Raw genomic sequence first — 24517 nt, 5'->3', positions numbered from 1 at the left:
AACAACACACTTCTCCATTTCTGACATGATTGAATACAGTGGAGCAGGGAAATGGACTCCCTCATGTGGTCTCCCCTCAACCCCACCCCAACATTGGTTGCATTCCAAGTTTAAACCTAAACCCCGCCCTGAACCGCCTCCAAGGCGGGGTCACTCAGAGCAACAACAACAACAAAAACATGCCCGGGTTCTGCCGCCCAGATACACATGACGCAATAAGCGGTCCTGCTGTCCATTGGCTTAACTGATCTAAATGGAGGTTGACCGAACAAATCGAGACAGGCTGCTTGCAGCAATGTGACGGTAACTAACCTCTCTACAGTCTGCCCTGCCTCAGCTGAGGGCCACACTCTCTCAGAATTGCAAAGGACCCACTCTGTCCTACATCCTCAGGAGAATTCATACTCTCAACAAAGAGTACTTCAACTCAATCTCAAACATCAAAAACTGTAAGTACAACAAACTTTTATCTACCCACCTCCATAACCAGTGCTCCTCGAACATTCCAGAAGATTCCCCTGGCCTCGGAAACGCCATTAGCCATGCAGCTGATGCAGCTACCACCCCCACGCTGATTGATGATGTCACTTCTGCCCCCATCATGGCCACTCCCACAGCCACTTCCGGCCCTCACATCATCGCCGATGCCACACGCTCAGTGACTTCTGCCACCCCTACTGCCGTGTCTGCCACCACCAGAGCCACTCACCTGCATTCTGCTGACACGCCCCCCACAGACCACACTGTCACTATCCCCACCCCCCAGAACCCCGAGGGGAACACTACCCCTGCTCATGACTCTACCCCCATTCCCCCCACCATCACACCCACTCCAGGTACTGGCTCCGACCCCACTCCCAGCTCTACACCCACACCAGCTCCCAGCTCCCAGCCCTGCCGAGTTTTCACCATCCCCCCAGACCTCCCCCTCACTGAGGACGAACGATCAGTCCTCAGCAAAGGACTCACCTTCGTCCCCCTGCGTCCATGCATCAATGAATTTAATACACGCCGTGACATCGAACAATTCTTCCGTCGCCTCCGCCTCCGAGCCTACTTTCACAATCAGGACTCCCGCCCACCTTCCGAGGACCTCTTCACCCACCTCCAACACACTGCATCCACCTGGACACCCCGCGCTGGCCTATTACCTGCCCTCGACCTCTTCATTTCCAACTGCCGCCGGGACATTAACCGCCTCAACCTGTCGACCCCCCTCCCCCACTCCTCTCATCCTCACAACGCGCGGCCCTCCAATCCCTCTGCTCCAATCCTGACCTCACCATCAAGCCAGCGGACAAAGAGGGCGCAGTGGTAGTCTGGCACACTGACCTCTCCATCGCTGAAGCCAAACGCCAACTCGAGGACACCTCTTCCTACCGCCCCCTTGACCATGACCCCACCCCCCAATACCAAACCATCATCTCCCAGACCAAACAGAACCTCATCACCTCAGGAGATCTCCCATCCACAGCTTCCAACCTCATAGTCTGGGAACCACGCACTGCCCGGTTCTACCTCCTTCCCAAGATCCACAAGCCTGACCACCCTGGCCGACCCATTGTCTCAGCATGCTCCTGCCCACTGAACTCATCTCTACCTACCTCGACTCTGTCCTATCCCCCCTAGTCCAGGAACTCCCCACATACGTTCGAGACACCACCCACGCCCTCCACCTCCTCCAAGACTTCCGTTTCTCCGGCCCCCAACGCCTCATCTTCACCATGGATATCCAATCCCTCTACACCTCCATCCGCCATGACCAGGGCCTCCAAGTCCTCCGTTTTTTCTTCTCCAGACGTTCCCAACAGCACCCCTCCACCGACACTCTCATTCGTTTGGCTAAACTGGTCCTCACCCTTAACAATTTCTCCTTTGAATCCTCCCACTTCCTCCAGACCAATGAGCTATGCCTGTCTCATTGTTGGCTACGTAGAGCAGTTGATCTTCCGTAATTACACCGGCACCACTCCCCACCTCTTCCTCTGCTACATTGATGACTGCATTGGCGCCACCTCGTGCTCCCGTGAGGAGGTTGAGCAATTCATCAACTTCACCAACACATTCCACCCTGACCTTAAATTTACCTGGACCATCTCTGACACCTCCCTCCCCTTCCTGGACCTCTCCATCTCCATCAGTGACGACCGACTTGACACTGACATTTTCTACAAACCCACCGACTCCCACAGCTACCTGGATTACACCTCTTCCCACCCTACCTCTTGCAAAAAATGCCATCCCGTATTCCCAATTCCTCCGCCTCCGCCGTATCTGCTCCCAGGAGGAGCGGTTCCACCATAGAACACACCAAATGGCCTTCTTCTTTAGAGACCGCAATTTCCCTTCCCATGTAGTTAAAGATGCCCTCCAACGCATCTCATCCACATCCCGCACCTCCGCCCTCAGACCCAACCCCTCCAACTGCAACAAGGACAGAACACCTCTCGTGCTCACCTTCCACCCTACCAACCTTCGCATAAATCAAATCATCCGCCGACATTTCCGCCACCTCCAAGCAGACCCCACCACAAGGGATATATTTCCCTCCCCACCCCTCTCCGCCTTCCGCAAAGACCGTTCCCTCCGTGACTACCTGGTCAGGTCCACGCCCCCCCTACGACCCACCCTCCCATCCTGGCACTTTCCCCTGCCACCGCAGGAACTGTAAAACCTGTGCCCACACCTCTTCCCTCACCTCCATCCAAGGCCCTAAAGGAGCCTTCCACATCCATCAAAGTTTTACCTGCACATCCACTAATATCATCTATTGTATCCGTTGCTCCCGATGCGTTCTCCTCTACATTGGGGAGACTGGGCGCCTCCTAGCAAAGCGCTTTAGGGAACATCTCCGAGACAGTCGCACCAATCAACCAAATCGCCCCGTGGCTCAACATTTCAACTCCCCCTCCCACTCTGCCAAGGATATGGAGGTGCTGGGCCTCCTCCACCGCCGCTCCCTCACCACCAGACGCCTGGATGAAGAACGCCTCATCTTCCGCCTCGGAACACTTCAACCCCAGGGCATCAATGTGGATTTCAACAGTTTCCTCATTTCCCCTTCCCCCACCTCATCCTAGCTTCTAACCTCCAGCAACTCGATCCCCTGACTTGTCCGGACTTGTCCGACCTGCCCAGCTCCTTTTCCACCTATCCACTCCACCCTCTCCTCCCTGACCTATCACCTTCATCTCCTTCCCCACTGACCTATTGTACTCTATGCTACTCTCTTCCCACCCCCACCCTCCTCTAGCTTATCTCTCCACGCTTCAGGTTCTCTGCCTTTATTCCTGATGAAGGGCTTTTGCCCGAAACGTCGATTTTGCCTGTCCTCGGATGCTGCCTGAACTGCTGTGCTCTTCCAGCACCACTGATCCAGAATCTGGTTTCCAGCATCTGCAGTCATTGTTTTTACCTAGGCCGCACAAACAAATTCGCCCTAAGCAGCGCGCGGGCTCGGCGGTTCAACTGTCACCGCGCGAGCCGGGCCGCCCACACGGGAAAACAACGGGGATCTGTGAAGATTTGGAGGTGACGGTGTGGGACTCGGGTGGAGAAAGTTAAAAATCTGTACAGTGCGCATGTCCGCCAACACCCCTTGGGCGCGCGGTACGGACAATGGGCAGTCCCACAGCGAGTGTGCGTGCATAGAACCCACTACCGAGCATGCGCAGTTACCGGAGGTGGAGCAGTTATGTGTTTTGTTTGTTGGTGACGGTGAGAAATTTATTTAATCTTCACAGAGCGTCAGTGTGAATGGTTTATTGGATTAACACTGTGGTGATATATTGTATTAATGTTCTATACTTAACGCATGAACTGCTAAAGGAGGTGCGGGTGCGGCTTTGGAGCCAAATTATAACATCCGACAGTTTATACCGCCCTCCCCCCGAGATCAGACAGTGTGTGACCCCCCCCTCTCAGTGTGATCAGTGTGTGCCCCCCCAGTGAGATCAGTGTGTGACCCCCCCTCAGTGTGATCAGTGTGTTACCCCCCCCCAGTGTGATCAGTGTGTGAACCCCCCTCAGTGTGATCAGTGTGTGACCCTCCCTTAGTAAGATCAGTGTGTGATCCCCCTCAGTAAGATCAGTGTGTGACCCCCTCAGTATGATCAGTGTGTGACCCCCCTCTCAGTGTGATCAGTTTGTGACCCCCCCTCAGTGAGATCAGTGTGTGACCCCCCTCAGTGTGATCAGTGTGTGACCCCACAGTGAGATCAGACAGTGTGTGACCCCCCCTCAGTAAGATAAGTGTGTGACCCACCCCCAGTGTGATCAGTGTGTGACGCCCCCTCAGTGAGATCAGTGTGGGACCCCCCTCAGTGAGATCAGTGTGTGAGCCCACCCTCAGTGAGATCAGTGTGTGACCCCCCTCAGTGAGATCAGTGTGTGACCCCCCAGTAAGATCAGTGTGTGACCCCCCTCAGTGAGATCAGTGTGTGACCCCCCCTCAGTGTGATCAGTGTGTAACCCCCCCAGTAAGATCAGTGTGTGACCCCCCTCAGTGAGATCAGTGTGTGTGACCCCCCTCAGTAAGATCAGTGTGTAACCCCCCTCATTGAGATCAGTGTGTGACCCCACCCTCAGTGAGATCAGTGTGTGACACCCCCCTCAGTGAGATCAGTGTGAGACGCCACCCTCAGTGAAATCAGTGTGTGACCCCCCTCAGTGTGATCAGTGTGTGAACCCCCCCTCAGTGAGATCAGTGCGTGACCCCCCTCAGTGTGATCAGTGTGTGACCCCCCTCAGTGTGATCAGTGTGTGACCCCACCTCAGTGTGATCAGTGTGATTCCCCCCTCAGTGAGATCAGTGTGTGACCCCACCTCAGTAAGATCAGTGTGTGACCCACCTCAGTGTGATCAGTGTGTCACCCCACCTCAGTAAGATCAGTGATTGACCCCCATCAGTGTGATCAGTGTATGACCCCCTCAGTGTGATCAGTATGTGACCCCCGCTCAGTAAGATCAGTGTGTGACCCCCCTCAGAGAGATCAGTGTGAGACCCCGCCTCAGTGAGATCAGTGTGTGACCCCCCTCAGTAAGATCAGTGTGTGACCCCCCCTCAGTGTGATCAGTCTGTGACCCCCCTCGATGAGATCAGTGTGTGACCCCCCCAGTAAGATCAGTGTGTGACCCCCCTCGGTGTTATCAGTGTGTGACCCCCGCAGTGAGATCAGTGTGTGACCCCCCTCAGTGTGATCAGTGTGTGACCCCACCAGTGAGATCAGTGTGTGACCCCCCACAGTGTGATCAGTGTGTGACACCCGCCTCAGTGTGATCAGTGTGTGACCCCACCTCAGTAAGATCAGTGAGTGACCCCCATCAGTGTGAACAGTGTATGACCCCCTCAGTGTGATCAGTGTGTGACCCCCCTCAGTGAGATCAGTGTGTGACCCCCCTCAGTAAGATCAGTGTGTGACCCCCCTCAGTGTGATCAGTGTGTGACCCCCCTCAGTGAGATCAGTGTGTGACCCCCCCAAGTAAGATCAGTGTGTGACCCCCCACAGTGTTATCTGTGTGTGAACCCCGCAGTGAGATCAGTGTGTGACCCCCCTCAGTGTGATCAGTATGTGACCCCCCCAGTGAGATCAGTGTGTGACCCCCTCAGTGTGATCAGTGTGTGACCCCCCCCAGTGTGATCAGTGTGTGACCCCCCTCAGTAAGATCAGTTTGTGATCCCCTCAGTGTGATCAGTGTGTGACCCGCTCAGTGTGATCAGTGTGTGACTCCCCCTCAGTGAGATCAATGTGTGACCCCCCTCAGTGTGATTACTGTGTGATCCCCCCTCAGTGAGATTAGTGTGTGACCCCTCTCAGTGAGATCTGTGTGTGACCCCCCAGTGAGATCAGTGTGTGACCCCTCTCAGTGATATCAGTGTGTGACCCCCCTCAGTGAGATCAGTGTGTGACCCTCCCTCAGTGTGATCAGTGTGTGACCCCACTCAGTGAGATCAGTGTGTGACCCCCCCATCAGTTTGATCAGTGTGTGACCCCCCTCAGTGAGATCAGTGTTTGACCCCTCTCAGTGAGATCAGTGTGTGACCCCCCCTCAGTAAGATCAGTGTGTGACCCCCCACAGAGAAATCAGTGTGAGACCCCCCTTCAGTGAGATCAGTGTGTGACTCCCCTCAGTAAGATCAGTGTGTGACCCCCCCTCAGTGTGATCAGTCTGTGACCACCCTCGGTGAGATCAGTGTGTAACCCCTCCAGTAAGATCAGTGTGTCACCCCCCTCGGTGTTATCAGCGTGTGATCCCCGCAGTGAGATCAGTGTGTGACCCCCCTCAGTGTGATTAGTGTGTGACCCCCCAGTGAGATCAGTGTGTGACACCCCCTCAGTGTGATCAGTGTGTGACCCCCCCTCAGTAAGATCAGTGTGTGACCCCCCCTCAGAGAAATCAGTGTGAGACCCCCCTTCAGTGAGATCAGTGTCTGACTCCCCTCAGTAAGATCAGTGTGTGACCCCCCCTCAGTGTGATCAGTCTGTGACCCCCCTCGGTGAGATCAGTGTGTGACCCCTCCAGTAAGATCAGTGTGTCACCCCCCTCGGTGTTATCAGCGTGTGATCCCCACAGTGAGATCAGTGTGTGACCCCCCTCAGTGTGATTAGTGTGTGACCCCCCCTGTGAGATCAGTGTGTGACACCCCCCTCAGTGTGATCAGTGTTTGACACCCCTATCAGTGTGATCAGTGTGTGACCCCCCTCAGTGAGATCAGTTTGTGACCCACCTCAGTGTGATCAGTGTGTGACCCAGCTCAGTGTGATCAGTGTGTGACTCCCCCTCAGTGAGATCAATGTGTGACCCCCCTTAGTGTGATCAGTGTGTGATCCCCCCTCAGTGAGATCAGTGTGTGACCCCTCTCAGTGAGATCAGTGTGTGACCCCCCCAGTGAGATCAGTGTGTGACCCCTCTCAGTGAGATCAGTGAGTGACCCCCCTCAGTGAGATCAGTGTGTGACCCACCCCAGTGTGATCAGTGTGACCCCCTCAGTGTGATCTGTGTGTGACCGCCCTCAGTGTGATCAGACAGTGTGTGACCCCCTCAGTGTGAGCAGTGTGTGACCCCACCAGTGAGATCAGTGTTTGACCCCTCTCAGTGAGATCAGTGTGTGACCCCCCGATTGTGATGTGTGATCCCCCCCTCAGTGAGATCAGTGTGTGACCCCACCTCAGTAAGATCAGTGTGCGACCCCCCTCAGTGTGATCAGTGTGTGACCCCACCTCAGTAAGATCAGTGAGTGACCCCCATCAGTGTGATCAGTGTATGACCCCCCTCAGTGTGTGACCCCCCTCAGTAAGATCAGTGTGTGACACCCCTCAGTGAAATCAGTGTGTGACCCCCCCTCAGATCGATCAGTGTGTGACCCCCCTCAGTAAGATCAGTGTGTGACCCCCCTCAGTGTGATCAGTGTGTGACCCCCCTCAGTGAGATCAGTGTGTTACCCCCCCCAGTAAGATATGTGTGTGACCCCCCACAGTGTTATCTGTGTGTGACCCCCGCAGTGAGATCAGTGTGTGACCGCCCTCAGTGTGATCAGTATGTGACCCCCCCAGTGAGATCAGTGTGTGACCCCCCTCAGTGTGATCAGTGGGTGACCCCGCTCAGTGTGATCAGTGTGTGACTCCCCCTCAGTGAGATCAATGTGTGACCCCCCTCAGTGTGATTAGTGTGTGTTCCCCCCTCAGTGAGAACAGTGTGTGACCCCTCTCAGTGAGATCTGTGTGTGACCCCCCAGTGAGATCAGTGTGTGACCCCTCTCAGTGATATCAGTGTGTGACCCCCCTCAGTGAGATCAGTGTGTGACCCCCTCAGTGTGACCCCCTCAGTGTGATCAGACAGTGTGTGACCACCTCAATGTGATCAGTGTATGACCCCCCCAGTGAGATCAGTGTGTGACCCCCCTCAGTGTGATCAGTGTGTGCCCCCCAGTGAGATCAGTGTGTGACCCCCCTCAGTGAGATCAGTTTGTGACCCCCCTCAGTGTAATCAGTGTGTGACCCCCCCTCAGTGAGATCAAGGTGTGACACCTCTGAGTGTGATCAGTGTGTGACCCCCCCTCAGTGAGATCAGTGTGTAACCCCCCTCAGTGAGATCCGTGTGTGACCCCCCCAGCGCGATCAGTGTGTGACCCCCCTCAGTGAGATCAGTGTGTGACCCCCACAGTGTGATCAGTGTGACCCCACAGTGTGATCAGTGTGTGACCCCGACTCAGTGTGATCAGTGTGTGACCCCCCTCAGTGTGATCAGACAGTGTGTGACCCCCTCAGTGTGTGACCCCCCAGTGAGATCAGTGTTTGACCCCTCTCAGTGAGATCAGTGTGTGACCCTCCCTCAGTGTGATCAGTGTATGACCCCACTAAGTGATATCAGTGTGTGACCCCCCCATCAGTGAGATCAGTGTGTGACCCCCCCTCAGTGAGATCTGTGTTTGACCCCTCTCAGTGAGATCAGTGTGTGACCCCCCCTCTCGGTGACATCAGAGTGTGATCCCCCCCCAATGTGATCAGTGTTTGACCCCCCCTCAATGTGATCAGTGTGTGACCCCCTCAGTGTGTGACCCCGTCAGTGTGATCAGTGTGTGACCCCCCTCAGTGAGATCAGTGTGTTACCACCCTCAGTGAGATCAGTGTGTGACCCCCCTCAGTGAGATCAGTGTGTGATGCCCCCCAGTAAGATCAGTGTGTGACCCCTCACAGTGAGATCAGTGTGTGACCCCCCCTCAGTGTGATCAGTGTGTGACCACCCTCAGTGAGATTTGTGTGTGATCCCACTCAGTAAGATCAGTGTGTGACGCCCCCCTCAGTGTGATCAGTGTGTGACCCCACCAGTGAGATCAGTGTGTGCCCCCCCCTCAGTAAGATCAGTGTGTGACCACCCTCAGTGTGATCAGTGTGTTACCCCCCAGTGAGATCAGTGTGTGACCATCCTCAGTGAGATCAATGTGTGACCCCTCAGTGAGATCAGTGTGTGATCCCCCAGTAAGATCAGTGTGTGACCCCTCTCAGTGAGATCAGTGTGTGACCCACCTCAGTGTGATCAGTTGTAAACCCCCGCTCAGTGTGATCTATGTGTGACCCCCCTCAGTGAGAGCAGTGTGTAACCCCCCTCAGTAAGATCAGTGTGTGACACCCGAGTGAGATCAGTGTGTGACCCCCTCAGTGTGTGACCCCCTCAGTGTGATCATTGTGTGACCTCACCTCAGTCAGATCAGTGTGTGACACCCCTCAGTGAGATCAGTGTGTGACCCCCCCAGTGTGATCAGTGTGTGACCCGCCCTCAGTGTCATCAGTGTGTGACCCCCCTCAGTGTGATCAGTGTGTGACCCCCCTCAGTTAGATCAGTGTGTGACCCCCCCAGTGAGATCAGTGTGCGACCCCCTCAGTGTGTGACCCCCTCAGTGTGATCAGTGTGTGATCCCCCTCAGTGAGATCAGCGTGTGACCCCCCTCAGTGAGATCAGTGTGTTACCACCAGCAGTGAGATCAGTGTGTGACACCCCCAGTAAGATCAGTGTGTGACCCCCCCAGTAAGATCAGCGTGTGACCCCCCTCAGTGAGATCAGTGTGTGACGCCCCCCAGTAAGATCAGTGTGTGACCCCTCTCAGTGAGATCAGTGTGTGACCCCCCCTCAGTGTGATCAGTGTGTGACCCCCGCAGTGAGATCAGTGTGTGATCCCCCTCAGTAAGATCAGTGTGTGACGCCCCAGTGAGATCAGTGTGTGCCCCCCTCAGTGAGATCAGTGTGTGCCCTCCCAGTGAGATCAGTGTGTGACCCCCCTCAGTGAGATCAGTGTGTGACCCCCCAGTGAGATCAGTGTGTGATCCCCCTCATTGAGATCAATGTGTGACCCCCCAGTGAGATCAGTGTGTGACCCCTCTCAGTGAGATCAGTGTGTGACTCCCCTCAGTGAGATCAGTGTGTAACCCCCCCTCAGTGTGATCAGTGTGTAACCCCCCTCAGTGAGAGCAGTGTGTGACCCACCCAGTGTGACCAGTGTGTGTCCCCCCTCAGTGAGATCAGTGTGTGACCCTCCAGTGTGATTCCCCCCTCAGTGAGATCAGTGTGTGACCCCACCTCAGTAAGATCACTGTGTGACCCCCCTCAGTGTGATCAGTGTGTGACCTCACCTCAGTAAGATCAGTGTGTGACCCCCTTCAGTGTGATCAGTGTGTGACCCCCCCTCAGTAAGATCAGTGTGTGACCCCCCTCAGTGAGATCAGTGTATGCCCCCCCTCAGTAAGATCAGTGTGTGACCCCCACTCAGTGAGATCAGTGTGTGACCCCCCCCCAGTAAGATCAGTGTGTGACCGCCCCTCAGTGTGATTAGTGTGTGATCCCCCCTCAGTGTGATTAGTGTGTGATCCCCCCTCAGTGTGATTAGTGTGTGGTCCCCCCTCAGTGAGATCAGTGTGTGACCCCTATCAGTGATATCAGTGTGTGACCCCCCTCAGTGAGATCAGTGTGTGACCCGCTCAGTGTGACCCCCTCAGTGTGATCAGACAGTGTGTGACCACCTCAATGTGATCAGTGTGTGACCCCCCAGTGAGATCAGTGTGTGACCCCCCTCAGTGTGATCAGTGTGTGACCCCCCAGTGAGATCAGTCTGTGACCCCCCTCAGTGAGATCAGTTTGTGACCCCCCTCAGTGTAATCAGTGTGTGACCCCCCGTGAGATCAGTGTGTGACCCCCCTCAGTGAGATCAATGTGTGACCCCCCTCAGTGTGATCAGTGTGTGACCCCCCCTCAATGAGATCAGTGTGTAACCCCCCTCAGTGAGATCAGTGTGTGACCCCCCCAGTGCGATCAGTGTGTGACCCCCCTCAGTGAGATCAGTTTGTGACCCCCACAGTGTGATCAGTGTGACCCCACAGTGTGATCAGTGTGTGACCCCGACTCAGTGTGATCAGTGTGTGACCCCCCTCAGTGTGATCAGACAGTGTGTGACCCCCTCAGTGTGTGACCCCCCAGTGAGATCAGTGTTTGACCCCTCTCAGTGAGATCAGTGTGTGACCCTCCCTCAGTGTGATCAGTGTATGACCCCACTAAGTGATATCAGTGTGTGACCCCCCCATCAGTGAGATCAGTGTGTGACCCCCCCCTCAGTGAGATCTGTGTTTGACCCCTCTCAGTGAGATCAGTGTGTGAACTGCCCTCTCGGTGACATCAGAGTGTGATCCCCCCCTGTGTGATCAGTGTTTGACCCCCCCCTCAGTGTGATCAGTGTGTGACCCCCCTCAGTGTGATCAATGTGTGACCCCCTCAGTAAGATCAGTGTGTGACCCCCTCAGTGTGTGACCCCGTCAGTGTGATCAGTGTGTGACCCCCCTCAGTGAGATCAGTGTGTTACCACCCTCAGTGAGATCAGTGTGTGACCCCCCCAGTAAGATCAGTGTGTGACCCCCCAGTAAGATCAGCGTGTGACCCCCCTCAGTGAGATCAGTGTGTGACCCCTCACAGTGAGATCAGTGTGTGACCCCCCTCAGTGTGATCAGTGTGTGACCCCCCTCAGTGAGATCAGTGTGTGATGCCCCCCAGTAAGATCAGTGTGTGACCCCTCACAGTGAGATCAGTGTGTGACCCCCCCTCAGTGAGATCAGCGTGTGACCCCCCTCAGTGTGATCAGTGTGTGACCCCCCTCAGTGAGATTTGTGTGTGATCCCCCTCAGTAAGATCAGTGTGTGACGCCCCCTCAGTGTGATCAGTGTGTGACCCCCCCCAGTGAGATCAGTGTGTGCCCCCCTCAGTCAGATCAGTGTGTGACCACCCTCAGTGTGATCAGTGTGTTACCCCCCAATGAGATCAGTGTGTGACCCCCCCTCAGTGTGATCAGTGTGTGAACCCCGCAGTGAGATCAGTGTGTGACCCCCCTCAGTGTGATCAGTGTGTGACCCCCCAGTGAGATCAGTGTGTGACCCCCCAGTGAGATCAGTGTGTGACCCCCCTCAGTGAGATCAGTGTTTGATCACCCTCAGTAGGATCAGTGTGTGACACCCCAGTGAGATCAGTGTGTGACCCCCTCAGTGAGATCAGTGTGTGCCCCCCCAGTGAGATCAGTGTGTGACCCCCCTCAGTGTGATCAGTGTGTGACCCCCCAGTGAGATCAGTGTGTGAGCCCCCTCAGTGAGATCAATGTGTGACCCCCCTAGTGAGATCAGTGTGTGACCCCACAGTGAGATCAGTGTGTAAATCCCTTCAGTGTGATCAGTGTGTGACCCCCCTCAGTGAGAGCAGTGTGTGACCCCCCCAGTGTGACCAGTGTGTGACCCCCCTCAGTGAGATCAGTATGTGACCCCCAAGTGTGATTCCCCCCTCAGTGAGATCAGTGTGTGACCCCACCTCACTAAGATCAGTGTGTGACCCCCCTCAGTGTGATCAGTGTGTGACCTCACCTCAGTAAGATCAGTGTGACCCCCCTCAGTGTGATCAGTGTGTGACCCCCCTCAGTGTGATCAGTGTGTGATCCGCCCTCAGTAAGATCAGTGTGTGACCCCCCTCAGTGAGATCAGTGTGTGCCCCCCCTCAGTAAGATCAGTGTGTGACCCCCATTCAGTGAGATCAGTGTGTGACCCCCCCAGTAAGATCAGTGTGTGACCCCCTCTCAGTGTGAACAGTGTGTGACTCCCCTCAGTGAGATCAGTGTGTGACGCCCCTCAGTGAGATCAGTGTGTGTCCCCCCTCAGTGAGATCAGTGTGTGACCCCCCTCAGTGAGATCAGCGTGTGACCCCCCTCAGTGAGATCAGTGTGTGACCCCCCACAATGTGATCAGTGTGTGACCCCCCTCAGTAAGATCAGTGTGTGACCCCCCTCAGTGAGATCAGTGTGTTACCCCCCAGTAAGATCAGTGTGTGACTCCCCCAGTAAGATCAGCGTGTGACCCCCCTCAGTGAGATCAGTGTGTGACCCTCCCAGTAAGATCAGTGTGTGACCCCTCTCAGTGAGATCAGAGTGTGACTCCCCCCTCAGTGTTTTCAGTGTGTGATCGCCGCAGTGTGATCTGTGTGTGACCCCCCAGTGAGATCAGTGTGTGAGCCCCCTCAGTGAGATCAATGTGTGACCCCCCCAAATAGATCAGCGTGTGACCCCCCAGTGAGATCAGTGTGTGACCCCTCTCAGTGAGATCAGTGTGTAACCCCCCCTCAGTGTGATCAGTGTGTAACCCCCCTCAGTGAGAGCAGTGTGTGACCCACCCAGTGTGACCAGTGTGTGTCCCCCCTCAGTGAGATCAGTGTGTGACCCCCAGTGTGATTCCCACCTCAGTGAGATCAGTGTGTGACCCCACCTCAGTAAGATCAGTGTGTGACCTCCCTCAGTGTGATCAGTGTGTGACCTCACCTCAGTAAGATCAGTGTGTGACCCCCTTCAGTGTGATCAGTGTGTGACCCCCCCTCAGTAAGATCAGTGTGTGACCCCCCTCAGTGAGATCAGTGTGTGCCCCCCCTCAGTAAGATCAGTGTGTGACCCCCACTCAGTGAGATCAGTGTGTGACCCCCCCCAGTAAGATCAGTGTGTGACCCCCCCTCAGTGTGATTAGTGTGTGATACCCCCTCAGTGTGATTAGTGTGTGATCCCCCCTCAGTGAGATCTGTGTGTGACCCACCAGTGAGATTAGTGTGTGACCCCTCTCAGTGATATCAGTGTGTGACCCCCCTCAGTGAGATCAGTGTGTGACCCGCTCAGTGTGACCCCCTCAGTGTGATCAGACAGTGTGTGACCACCTCAATGTGATCAGTGTGTAACCCCCCCAGTGCGATCAGTGTGTGACCCCCCTCAGTGTGATCAGTGTGTGACCCCCCAGTGAGATCAGTGTGTGACCCCCCTCAGTGAGATCAGTTTGTGACCCCCCTCAGTGTAATCAGTGTGTGACCCCCCGTGAGATCAGTGTGTGACCCCCCTCAGTGAGATCAATGTGTGACCCCCCTCAGTGTGATCAGTGTGTGACCCCCCCTCAGTGAGATCAGTGTGTAACCCCCCTCAGTGAGATCAATGTGTGACCCCCCCAGTGCGATCAGTGTGTGACCCCCCTCAGTGAGATCAGTTTGTGACCCCCACAGTGTGATCAGTGTGACCCCACAGTGTGATCAGTGTGTGACCCCGACTCAGTGTGATCAGTGTATGACCCCCCTCAGTGTGATCAGACAGTGTGTGACCCCCTCAGTGTGTGACCCCCCACTGAGATCAGTGTTTGACCCCTCTCAGTGAGATCAGTGTGTGACCCTCCCTCAGTGTGATCAGTGTATGACCGCACTAAGTGATATCAGTGTGTGACCCCCCCCATCAGTGAGATCAGTGTGTGACTCCCCCTCAGTGAGATCTGTGTTTGACCCCTCTCAGTGAGATCAGTGTGTGAACCGCCCTCTCGGTGACATCAGAGTGTGATCCCCCCCTGTGTGATCAGTGTTTGACCCCCCCGCAATGTGATCAGTGTGTGACCCTCCTCAGTGTGATCAATGTGTGACCCCCTCAGTAAGATCAGTGTGTGAACCCCCAGTGAGATCAGTATGTGATCCCCTCAGTGTGTGACCCTGTCAGTGTGATCAGTGTGTGACCCCCCCAGTGAGATCAGTGTGTGACCCCCCTCAGTGTGATCAGTGTGTGACCCCCCAGTGAGATCAGTGTGTGACCCCCCTCAGTGAGATCAGTTTGTGACCCCCCTCAGTGTAATCAGTGTGTGACCCCCCGTGAGATCAGTGTGTGACCCCCCTCAGTGTGATCAGTGTGTGACCCCCCCTCAGTGAGATCAGTGTGTAACCCCCCTCAGTGAGATCAGTGTGTGACCCCCCCAGTGCGATCAGTGTGTGACCCCCCTCAGTGAGATCAGTTTGTGACCCCCACAGTGTGATCAGTGTGACCCCACAATGTGATCAGTGTGTGACCCCGACTCAGTGTGATCAGTGTGTGACCCCCCTCAGTGTGATCAGACAGTGTGTGACCCCCTCAGTGTGTGACCCCCCAGTGAGATCAGTGTTTGACCCCTCTCAGTGTGATCAGTGTATGACCCCACTAAGTGATATCAGTGTGTGACCCCCCCATCAGTGAGATCAGTGTGTGACTCCCCCTCAGTGAGATCTGTGTTTGACCCCTCTCAGTGAGATCAGTGTGTGAACCGCCCTCTCGGTGACATCAGAGTGTGATCCCCCCCTGTGTGATCAGTGTTTGACCCCCCCTCAATGTGATCAGTGTGTGACCCCCCTCAGTGTGACCAATGTGTGACCCCCTCAGTAAGATCAGTGTGTGAACCCCCAGTGAGATCAGTGTGTGACCCCTTCAGTGTGTGACCCCGTCAGTGTGATCAGTGTGTGACCCCCTCAGTGAGATCAGTGTGTTACCACCCTCAGTGAGATCAGTGTGTGATCCCCCAGTAAGATCAGTGTGTGACCCCCCAGTAAGATCAGCGTGTGACCCCCCTCAGTGAGATCAGTGTGTGATGCCCCCCAGTAAGATCAGTGTGTGACCCCTCACAGTGAGATCAGTGTGTGACCCCCCCTCAGTGTGATCAGTGTGTGACCCCCCTCAGTGAGATCAGTGTGTGATGCCCCCCAGTAAGATCAGTGTGTGACCCCTCACAGTAAGATCAGTGTGTGACCCCCCTCAGTGAGATCAGCGTGTGACCCCCCTCAGTGAGATCAGTGTGTGACCCCCCTCAGTGAGATTTGCGTGTGATCCCCCTCAGTGAGATCAGTGTGTGACGCCCCCCTCAGTGTGATCAGTGTGTGAACCCCCAGTGAGATCAGTGTGTGACCCCTTCAGTGTGTGACCCCGTCAGTGTGATCAGTGTGTGACCCCCCTCAGTGAGATCAGTGTGTTACCACCCTCAGTGAGATCAGTGTGTGATCCCCCAGTAAGATCAGTGTGTGACCCCCCAGTAAGATCAGCGTGTGACCCCCCTCAGTGAGATCAGTGTGTGATGCCCCCCAGTAAGATCAGTGTGTGACCCCTCACAGTGAGATCAGTGTGTGAACCCCCCTCAGTGTGATCAGTGTGTGACCCCCCTCAGTGAGATCAGTGTGTGATGCCCCCCAGTAAGATCAGTGTGTGACCCCTCACAGTGAGATCAGTGTGTGACCCCCCCTCAGTGAGATCAGCGTGTGACCACCCTCAGTGAGATCCGTGTGTGACCCCCCTCAGTGAGATTTGTGTGTGACCCCGCTCAGTGTGATCAGTGTGTGACCCCCCCAGTGAGATCAGTGTGTGCCCCCCCTCAGTCAGATCAGTGTGTGACCACCCTCAGTGTGATCAGTGTGGTACCCCCCAGTGAGATCAGTGTGTGTCCCCCCCCCAGTGAGATCAGTGTGTGTCCCCCGCAGTGAGATCAGTGTGTGACCCCCCCTCAGTGTGATCAGTGTGTGACCCCCCTCAGTGTGATCAGTGTGTGACCCCCCAGTGAGATCAGTGTGTGACCCCCCTCAGTGAGATCAGTGTGTGATCACCCTCAGTAAGATCAGTGTGTGACGCCCCAGTGAGATCAGTGTGTGACCCCCTCAGTGAGATCAGTGTGTGCCCTCCCAGTGAGATCAGTGTGTGACCCCCCTCAGTGTGATCAGTGTGTGATCCCCCAGTGAGATCAGTGTGTGAGCCCCCTCAGTGAGATCAATGTGTGACCCCCCCAGTGAGATCAGTGTGTGACCCCACAGTGAGATCAGTGTGTAAATCCGTTCAGTGTGATCAGTGTGTGACCCCCCTCAGTGAGAGCAGTGTGTGACCCCCCCAGTGTGACCAGTGTGTGACCCCCCTCAGTGAGATCAGTGTGTGACCCCCAAGTGTGATTCCCCCCTCAGTGAGATCAGTGTGTGACCCCACCTCAGTAAGATCAGTGTGTGACCCCCCTCAGTGTGATCAGTGTGTGACCTCACCTCAGTAAGATCAGTGTGACCCCCCTCAGTGTGATCAGTGTGTGACCCCCCTCAGTGTGATCAGTGTGTGATCCGCCCTTAGTAAGGTCAGTGTGTGACCCCCCACAGTGAGATCAGTGTGTGGCCCCCCTCAGTAAGATCAGTGTGTGACCCCCACTCAGTGAGATCAGTGTGTGACCCCCCCAGTGAGATCAGTGTGTGACCCCCTCTCAGTGTGAACAGTGTGTGACTCCCCTCAGTTAGATCAGTGTGTGACCCCCCTCAGTGAGATCCGTGTTTGACGCCCCAGTAAGATCGGTGTGTGACCCCCTCAGTGAGATCAGCGTGTGACCCCCCTCAGTGAGATCAGTGTGTGACCCCCCTCAATGTGATCAGTGTGTGACCCCCCTCAGTGTGATCAGTGTGTGACCCTCCCAGTGAGATCAGTGTGTGACCCCCCCAAGTGAGATCAGTGTGTGACCCCCCCAAGTGAGATCAGTGTGTGATCCACCGTGAGATCAGTGTGTGACCCCCCTCAGTATGATCAGTGTGTGACCCCCCTCAGTGTGATCAGTGTATGACCCCCCTCAGTGAGATCAGTGTGTGACGCCCCTCAGTGAGATCAGTGTGTGTCCCCCCTCAGTGAGATCAGTGTGTGACCCCCCTCAGTGAGATCAGTGTGTGATCCCCCTCAGTAAGATCAGTGTGTGACGCCCCAGTGAGATCAGTACGTGACCCCCTCAGTGTGATCAGTGTGTGACCCCCCAGTGAGATCAGTGTGTGAGCCCCCTCAGTGAGATCAATGTGTGACCCCCCAAGTGAGATCAGTGTGTGACCCCCCAGTGAGATTAGTGTGTGACCCCTCTCAGTGAGATCAGTGTGTGACTCCCCTCAGTGAGATCAGTGTGTAAATCCCCTCAGTGTGATCAGTGTGTGACCCCGACTCAGTGTGATCAGTGTATGACCCCCCTCAGTGTGATCAGGCAGTGTGTGACCCCCTCAGTGTGTGACCCCCCAGTGAGATCAGTGTTTGACCCCTCTCAGTGAGATCAGTGTGTGACCCTCCCTCAGTGTGATCAGTGTATGACCCCACTAAGTGATATCAGTGTGTGACCCCCCCATCAGTGAGATCAGTGTGTGACTCCCCCTCAGTGAGATCTGTGTTTGACCCCTCTCAGTGAGATCAGTGTGTGAACCGCCCTCTCGGTGACATCAGAGTGTGATCCCCCCCTGTGTGATCAGTGTTTGACCCCCCCTCAATGTGATCAGTGTGTGACCCTCCTCAGTGTGATCAATGTGTGACCCCCTCAGTAAGATCAGTGTGTGAACCCCCAGTGAGATCAGTGTGTGACCCCCTCAGTGTGTGACCCCGTCAGTGTGATCAGTGTGTGACCCCCCCAGTGAGATCAGTGTGTGACCCCCCTCAGTGTGATCAGCGTGTGACCCCCCAGTGAGATCAGTGTGTGACCCCCCTCAGTGAGATCAGTTTGTGACCCCCCTCAGTGTAATCAGTGTGTGACCCCCCGTGAGATCAGTGTGTGACCCCCCTCAGTGAGATCAATGTGTGACCCCCCTCAGTGTGATCAGTGTGTGACCCCCCCAGTGAGATCAGTGTGTAACCCCCCTCAGTGAGATCAGTGTGTGACCCCCCCAGTGCGATCAGTGTGTGACCCCCCTCAGTGAGATCAGTTTGTGACCCCCACAGTGTGATCAGTGTGACCCCACAGTGTGATCAGTGTGTGACCCCGACTCAGTGTGATCAGTGTGTGACCCCCCTCAGTGTGATCAGACAGTGTGTGACCCCCTCAGTGTGTGACCCCCCAGTGAGATCAGTGTTTGACCCCTCTCAGTGAGATCAGTGTGTGACCCTCCCTCAGTGTGATCAGTGTATGACCCCACTAAGTGATATCAGTGTGTGACCCCCCCATCAGTGAGATCAGTGTGTGACTCCCCCTCAGTGAGATCTGTGTTTGACCCCTCTCAGTGAGATCAGTGTGTGAACCGCCTTCTCGGTGACATCAGAGTGTGATCCCCCCCTGTGTGATCAGTGTTTGATCCCCCCTCAATGTGATCAGTGTGTGACCCCCCTCAGTGTGATCAATGTGTGACCCCCTCAGTAAGATCAGTGTGTGAACCCCCAGTGAGATCAGTGTGTGACCCCTTCAGTGTGTGACCCCGTCAGTGTGATCAGTGTGTGACCCCCCTCAGTGAGATCAGTGTGTTACCACCCTCAGTGAGATCAGTGTGTGATCCCCCAGTAAGATCAGTGTGTGACCCCCCAGTAAGATCAGCGTGTGACCCCCCTCAGTGAGATCAGTGTGTGATGTCCCCCAGTAAGATCAGTGTGTGACCCCTCACAGTGAGATCAGTGTGTGACCCCCCCTCAGTGTGATCAGTGTGTGACCCCCCTCAGTGAGATCAGTGTGTGATGCCCCCCAGTAAGATCAGTGTGTGACCCCTCACAGTAAGATCAGTGTGTGACCCCCCTCAGTGAGATCAGCGTGTGACCCCCCTCAGTGAGATCAGTGTGTGACCCCCCTCAGTGAGATTTGTGTGTGATCCCCCTCAGTAAGATCAGTGTGTGGCGCCCCCCTCAGTGTGATCAGTGTGTGACCCCCCTCAGTGTGATCAATGTGTGACCCCCTCAGTAAGATCAGTGTGTGAACCCCCAGTGAGATCAGTGTGTGACCCCTTCAGTGTGTGACCCCGTCAGTGTGATCAGTGTGTGACCCCCCTCAGTGAGATCAGTGTGTTACCACCCTCAGTGAGATCAGTGTGTGATCCCCCAGTAAGATCAGTGTGTGACCCCCCAGTAAGATCAGCGTGTGACCCCCCTCAGTGAGATCAGTGTGTGATGCCCCCCAGTAAGATCAGTGTGTGACCCCTCACAGTGAGATCAGTGTGTGACCTCCCCTCAGTGAGATCAGCGTGTGACCCCCCTCAGTGAGATCAGTGTGTGACCCCCCTCAGTGAGATTTGTGTGTGATCCCCCTCAGTAAGATCATTTTGTGACCCCCCTCAGTGAGATCAGTGTGTGACCCCCCTCAGTGAGATCAGTGTGTGACCCCCCCAGTAAGATCAGTGTGTGCCCCCCCTCAGTCAGATCAGTGTGTGACCCCACCTCCGTAAGCTCAGTGTGTGACCCCCTCAGTGTGATCAGTGTGTGAACCCCCTCAGTGTGATCAGTATGTCACCCCCCTCAGTATGATCAGTGTGTGACCCCCCTCAGTGAGATCAGTGGGTGCCCCCCCTCAGTGATATCAGTGTGTGACCCCCCCCAGTAAGATCAGTGTGTGACCCCCCTCAGTGTGATCAGTGTGTGACCCCCCTCAGTGTGATCAGTGTGTGACCCCCCTCAGTAAGATCAGTGTGTGACCCCCCTCAGTGAGATCAGTGTGTGACCCCCCTCAGTGTGATCAGTGTGTGACCCCCCTCAGTGTGATCAGTGTGTGACCCCCCTCAGTGAGATCAGTGTGTGACCCCCCCAGTAAGATCAGTGTGTGACCCCCCTCAGTGAGATCAGTGTGTGACCCGACCTCCGTAAGATCATTGTGTGACCCCCCTCAGTGTGATCAGTGTGTGACCCCCTTCAGTGTGATCAGTATGTCACCCCCCTCAGTAAGATCAGTGTGTGACACCCCTCAGTGAGATCAGTGTGTGACCCCCCCAGTAAGATCAGTGTGTGACCCCCCTCAGTGTGAACAGTGTGTGACTCCCCTCCTTAAGATCAGTGTGTGACCCCCCTCAGTGAGATCAGTGTGTGACCCCCCTCAGTAAGATCAGTGTGTGACCCCCCTCAGTGAGATCAGTGTGTTACCCCCCAGTAAGATCAGTGTGTGAATCCCCCAGTAAGATCAGCGTGTGACCCCCCTCAGTGAGATCAGTGTGTGACCCTCCCAGTAAGATCAGTGTGTGACCCCTCTCAGTGAGATCAGAGTGTGACTCCCCCCTCAGTGTTTTCAGTGTGTGATCCCCGCAGTGTGATCTGTGTATGACCCCCCAGTGAGATCAGTGTGTGAGCCCCCTCAGTGAGATCAATGTGTGACCCCCCCAAATAGATCAGCGTGTGACCCCCCAGTGAGATCAGTGTGTGACCCCTCTCAGTGAGATCAGTGTGTAACCCCCCCTCAGTGTGATCAGTGTGTAACCCCCCTCAGTGAGAACAGTGTGTGACCCACCCAGTGTGACCAGTGTGTGTCCCCCCTCAGTGAGATCAGTGTGTGACGCCCCAGTATGATTCCCACCTCAGTGAGATCAGTGTGTGACCCCACCTCAGTAAGATCAGTGTGTGGCCCCCCTCAGTGTGATCAGTGTGTGACCTCACCTCAGTAAGATCAGTGTGTGACCCCCTTCAGTGTGATCAGTGTGTGACCCCCCCTCAGTAAGATCAGTGTGTGACCCCCCTCAGTGAGATCAGTGTGTGCCCCCCCCCAGTAAGATCAGTGTGTGACCCCCACTCAGTGAGATCAGTGTGTGACCCCCCCCAGTAAGATCAGTGTGTGACCCCCCCTCAGTGTGATTAGTGTGTGATCCCCCCTCAGTGTGATTAGTGTGTGATCCCCCCTCAGTGAGATCTGTGTGTGACCCACCAGTGAGATTAGTGTGTGACCCCTCTCAGTGATATCAGTGTGTGACCCCCCTCAGTGAGATCAGTGTGTGACCCGCTCAGTGTGACCCCCTCAGTGTGATCAGACAGTATGTGACCACCTCAATGTGATTAGTGTGTGACCCCCCCAGTGAGATCAGTTTGTGACCCCCCTCAGTGTGATCAGTGTGTGACCCCCCCAGTGAGATCAGTGTGTGACCCCCCTCAGTGAGATCAGTTTGTGACCCCCCTCAGTGTAATCAGTGTGTGACCCCCCGTGAGATCAGTGTGTGACCCCCCTCAGTGAGATCAATGTGTGACCCCCCTCAGTGTGATCAGTGTGTGACCCCCCCTCAGTGAGATCAGTGTGTAACCCCCCTCAGTGAGATCAGTGTGTGACCCCCCCAGTGCGATCAGTGTGTGACCCCCCTCAGTGAGATCAGTTTGTGACCCCCACAGTGTGATCAGTGTGACCCCACAGTGTGATCAGTGTGTGACCCCGACTCAGTGTGATCAGTGTATGACCCCCCTCAGTGTGATCAGACAGTGTGTGACCCCCTCAGTGTGTGACCCCCCAGTGAGATCAGTGTTTGACCCCTCTCAGTGAGATCAGTGTGTGACCCTCCCTCAGTGTGATCAGTGTATGACCCCACTAAGTGATATCAGTGTGTGACCCCCCCATCAGTGAGATCAGTGTGTGACTCCCCCTCAGTGAGATCTGTGTTTGACACCTCTCAGTGAGATCAGTGTGTGAACCGCCCTCTCGGTGACATCAGAGTGTGATCCCCCCCTGTGTGATCAGTGTTTGACCCCCCCGCAATGTGATCAGTGTGTGACCCTCCTCAGTGTGATCAATGTGTGACCCCCTCAGTAAGATCAGTGTGTGAACCCCCAGTGAGATCAGTGTGTGACCCCCTCAGTGTGTGACCCCGTCAGTGTGATCAGTGTGTGACCCCCCCAGTGAGATCAGTGTGTGACCCCCCACAGTGTGATCAGTGTGTGACCCCCCAGTGAGATCAGTGTGTGACCCCCCTCAGTGAGATCAGTTTGTGACCCCCCTCAGTGTAATCAGTGTGTGACCCCCCGTGAGATCAGTGTGTGACCCCCCTCAGTGTGATCAGTGTGTGACCCCCCCTCAGTGAGATCAGTGTGTAACCCCCCTCAGTGAGATCAGTGTGTGACCCCCCCAGTGCGATCAGTGTGTGACCCCCCTCAGTGAGATCAGTTTGTGACCCCCACAGTGTGATCAGTGTGACCCCACAGTGTGATCAGTGTGTGACCCCGACTCAGTGTGATCAGTGTGTGACCCCCCTCAGTGTGATCAGACAGTGTGTGACCCCCTCAGTGTGTGACCCCCCAGTGAGGTCAGTGTTTGACCCCTCTCAGTGAGATCAGTGTGTGACCCTCCCTCAGTGTGATCAGTGTATGACCCCACTAAGTGATATCAGTGTGTGACCCCCCCTCTCAGTGAGATCAGTGTGTGAACCGCCCTCTCGGTGACATCAGAGTGTGATCCCCCCCTGTGTGATCAGTGTTTGACCCCCCTCAATGTGATCAGTGTGTGACCCCCCTCAGTGTGATCAATGTGTGACCCCCTCAGTAAGATCAGTGTGTGAACCCCCAGTGAGATCAGTGTGTGACCCCTTCAGTGTGTGACCCCGTCAGTGTGATCAGTGTGTGACCCCCCTCAGTGAGATCAGTGTGTTACCACCCTCAGTGAGATCAGTGTGTGATCCCCCAGTAAGATCAGTGTGTGACCCCCCAGTAAGATCAGCGTGTGACCCCCCTCAGTGAGATCAGTGTGTGATGCCCCCCAGTAAGATCAGTGTGTGACCCCTCACAGTGAGATCAGTGTGTGACCCCCCCCTCAGTGTGATCAGTGTGTGACCCCCCTCAGTGAGATTAGTGTGTGACCCCCCTCAGTGAGATTTGCGTGTGATCCCCCTCAGTAAGATCAGTGTGTGACGCCCCCCTCAGTGTGATCAGTGTGTGATGCCCCCCAGTAAGATCAGTGTGTGACCCCTCACAGTAAGATCAGTGTGTGACCCCCCTCAGTGAGATCAGCGTGTGACCTCCCTCAGTGAGATTAGTGTGTGACCCCCCTCAGTGAGATTTGCGTGTGATCCCCCTCAGTAAGATCAGTGTGTGACGCCCCCCTCAGTGTGATCAGTGTGTGACCCCCCTCAGTGTGATCAATGTGTGACCCCCTCAGTAAGATCAGTGTGCGAACCCCCAGTGAGATCAGTGTGTGACCCCTTCAGTGTGTGACCCCGTCAGTGTGATCAGTGTGTGACCCCCCTCAGTGAGATCAGTGTGTTACCACCCTCAGTGAGATCAGTGTGTGATCCCCCAGTAAGATCAGTGTGTGACCCCCCAGTTAGATCAGCGTGTGACCCCCCTCAGTGAGATCAGTGTGTGATGCCCCCCAGTAAGATCAGTGTGTGACCCCTCACAGTGAGATCAGTGTGTGACCCCCCCTCAGTGTGATCAGTGTGTGACCCCCCTCAGTGAGATCAGTGTGTGATGCCCCCCAGTAAGATCAGTGTGTGACCCCTCACAGTGAGATCAGTGTGTGACCCCCCCTCAGTGAGATCAGCGTGTGACCACCCTCAGTGAGATCAGTGTGTGACCCCCCTCAGTTGGATTTGTGTGTGATCCCCCTCAGTAAGATCAGTGTGTGACGCCCCCCTCAGTGTGATCAGTGTGTGACCCCCCCAGTGAGATCAGTGTGTGCCCCCCCTCAGTCAGATCAGTGTGTGACCACCCTCAGTGTGATCAGTGTGGTACCCCCCAGTGAGATCAGTGTGTGTCCCCCCCCCAGTGAGATCAGTGTGTGTCCCCCGCAGTGAGATCAGTGTGTGACCCCCCCTCAGTGTGATCAGTGTGTGACCCCCCTCAGTGTGATCAGTGTGTGACCCCCCAGTGAGATCAGTGTGTGCCCCCCCAGTGAGATCAGTGTGTGACCCCCCTCAGTGTGATCAGTGTGTGACCCCCCAGTGAGATCAGTGTGTGAGCCCCCTCAGTGAGATCAATGTGTGACCCCCCCAGTGAGATCAGTGTGTGACCCCACAGTGAGATCAGTGTGTAAATCCGTTCAGTGTG

General features: G+C 55.4%; 1 long non-coding RNA gene across 1 annotated transcript in view; it reads left to right on the top strand.

The window, feature by feature from the left end:
- Positions 1–381: 381 nt before the first annotated feature.
- Positions 382–24517, top strand: part of LOC148138410 (uncharacterized) — an 82211-nt gene continuing 58075 nt past the window's right edge. The window contains exon 1 of the long non-coding RNA XR_015753932.1: positions 382–449. This is a non-coding gene — a long non-coding RNA (uncharacterized LOC148138410). The remainder of the gene's footprint in view (positions 450–24517) is intronic.

This window comes from Chiloscyllium plagiosum, unplaced genomic scaffold (genome assembly GCF_037043375.1).
Source record: "Chiloscyllium plagiosum isolate Xiang-an unplaced genomic scaffold, Cpla_swu_hap1 HiC_scaffold_40, whole genome shotgun sequence".
In the NCBI taxonomy this organism is placed as follows: Eukaryota; Metazoa; Chordata; class Chondrichthyes; order Orectolobiformes; family Hemiscylliidae; genus Chiloscyllium; species Chiloscyllium plagiosum.
The sequence above is the reverse complement of the archived record's forward strand: the minus strand, read 5'-3'. Positions and strand labels throughout refer to the sequence as shown.